Source organism: Zingiber officinale, chromosome 9A, assembly GCF_018446385.1.
Source record: "Zingiber officinale cultivar Zhangliang chromosome 9A, Zo_v1.1, whole genome shotgun sequence".
In the NCBI taxonomy this organism is placed as follows: domain Eukaryota; kingdom Viridiplantae; phylum Streptophyta; class Magnoliopsida; order Zingiberales; family Zingiberaceae; genus Zingiber; species Zingiber officinale.
In genome coordinates this window covers 30,257,382-30,259,625 of record NC_056002.1, presented here as the reverse complement: position 1 = coordinate 30,259,625, position 2,244 = coordinate 30,257,382, and the positions used below count along the sequence as shown (strand labels likewise).

At 37.4% G+C, this 2,244-nt stretch overlaps 1 non-coding gene across 1 annotated transcript; it reads left to right on the top strand.

The window, feature by feature from the left end:
* Positions 1-196, top strand: LOC122022191. The gene has a single exon (XR_006122906.1). It is a non-coding gene; the product is annotated as a U2 spliceosomal RNA (small nuclear RNA).
* Positions 197-2,244: the final 2,048 nt, after the last annotated feature.

The following is a 2,244-nucleotide window of genomic DNA, read 5'->3' as shown; positions in this document are numbered from 1 at the left end:
ATTTCTCAGCCTCATAGCTAAGATAAAGTGTATAGTATATGTAGATAATGTGCAGTATATGTTCTTATCAATTTAATATTTGATATAAAAAATTAAATTAATTTTTTACAAGAGAGTGTTGGTTATAATAATTTACTGTTGTGGTTTTCGAGCGTCGCCCTTATGTTACACTACTGCATGGGCTTGCCAACTCTAATTTATGTGTCTAAGGTACTAATTTATACGTGTTTATATATTATATTACACTTACAGTACATGTGCGTAATGACTAATATATATATACCAGTCACTCTAGATTCAGTGTTTTATATATATATATATATATATCGATGTCCATGATCATGGAGGTAAATGATTAAGCTTCAGATGCCTTTCCTTTTCAGTCAAATCACTGGATCGGTCAATTCAATCGATTGAATCAGACAATCATATGTTTGTTCACTTGAATCATCCTAGTTTAAAGAATCTAGTTCAATCAGATTGGATTTATTTTCGTGTGTGCTTTTAATCTGTCATTCAATTTTACAAACATTTATGAGTCTTTACTCCACTTGCAACTCTATAGCAATTAATAAATACCCATTAGACGATATGAGATCCTGAAGACGAATATTAATCGAGAAAGAGAGACTCAAGAAGATTTAATTAACAAAGATAAAATAATATAAAATTTATTTAAATATAAATGAGGAATAACATGGGAGGATATATATAGCCGACTCCATCTTATGAGATAAAGATTCAGCGGGGGTTGTTATTGTATTGAGCATGCAAAATCTCTTGATTTAATTGTCAAATTTTGAGAGTTGATCCATTGAACCGAATAAGTTGGCAAGCTGGTGGTCGCTGATTCCTATTGGTTAGTACAGGCACTGAGTGATTCATAGTCATAGAAGAGCTACACGTTCGTGGTCCCTAATCCACATCATTCACTGTCTCCTTCCTTGTCAACTTCCTCCCAATGCCTATTTGCTTGGCCACATGTGATGACCAGCCTTGTACAGAGGTGAATTCATCAGTACTAGACATTGCATCTGGTGATTCTGGTCATTTAACTTTCGGAAAAAAACACCCTACAAAAACAAAACATAAACCAAATTAGCATTGAACCACTGAATCAGCCTGTTCAATGAACAATGCTCTCAATTGGAGTTGTCATTGTCCTCCTCAAGCCCAACAGGGAAGAAAACAAAATATCACACTTAGTGAAGGTGATGTTTGTAGATAGAACAATTCCTTCTGTCGTGTATCCTGGATTGATGTAGCCTCGGATGCTTCAATTGGTTTTGTATTGCTGAGTCAATCCTAACATAGGGGGAAGAAGCACTATGCCTAGGAATTGACAACATGAAAACTTTGTGTTGGTGATTTGGAGCACACAGTACTTTTTGATTGCTGTGCTCTCAGCTCCCAACAATTGTTGGAATCTTCAATGTTGTTAATTTGAAGCAATAACAATTCAATATGTTTTCATTAGGATTATTCATAATTCTTATCGTATTTGGTAAAATTAAATAGTTTTAGTAGATCCTTTTCTGTCTACATGAGAGATGATGAATGAGATTTAATATGAAAAGTGTTCTTTTGAACTGGCCATTATATATAACCTTGGTAGCAAAGGCACCTGCCCTGCTCTGTTCTACTTGTTTGTGAACCTTCACTCACACCCAAACCACCTCCACCTATCTCTGGCCATGGACACGGAGTCACCACCGCACTCCTCCTCCATTGTGAGATGCATGGCCTCACCGTCATGGTTTCCACATGGCCGCTCGCGCTTCTACCACCACCACCTCCTCCCCCGTGACGAAAACGGTGAGGCTGTCCTTGACCAGAGCCGCGGGTGGCGTGGCCTCCTCAAGAAGCTGCTGAGGGAGAGCAAGGGCATCCGGTGCTGCTGCAACCCCAAGCCACTCAGCTTCGGCTACGATGCCGATAGCTACTCCAAGAATTTCGATGATGGTCGAAGCAGCAGCATGGATCACTCCAATGACATCTCTCATCTTTAATTGTTTCCTCCTCCTCCTCCTCCTTCTTCCTCTTGTAATTAACTATTGTAATTAAGTCGATTATCTCATATCCTCCTTGTTGGCATCATAATCTATTTGTCTGATGAATCTACAAAAAAAAAAAAAAAATTCGTAGGAAATGAATTATATTAGACTTAAATTCAGTGGAGAAATTTCATAAAATTTTAGGAGAAACTAGACATTATTATACAGGTTATTGTTCTTTTTGTTAGAA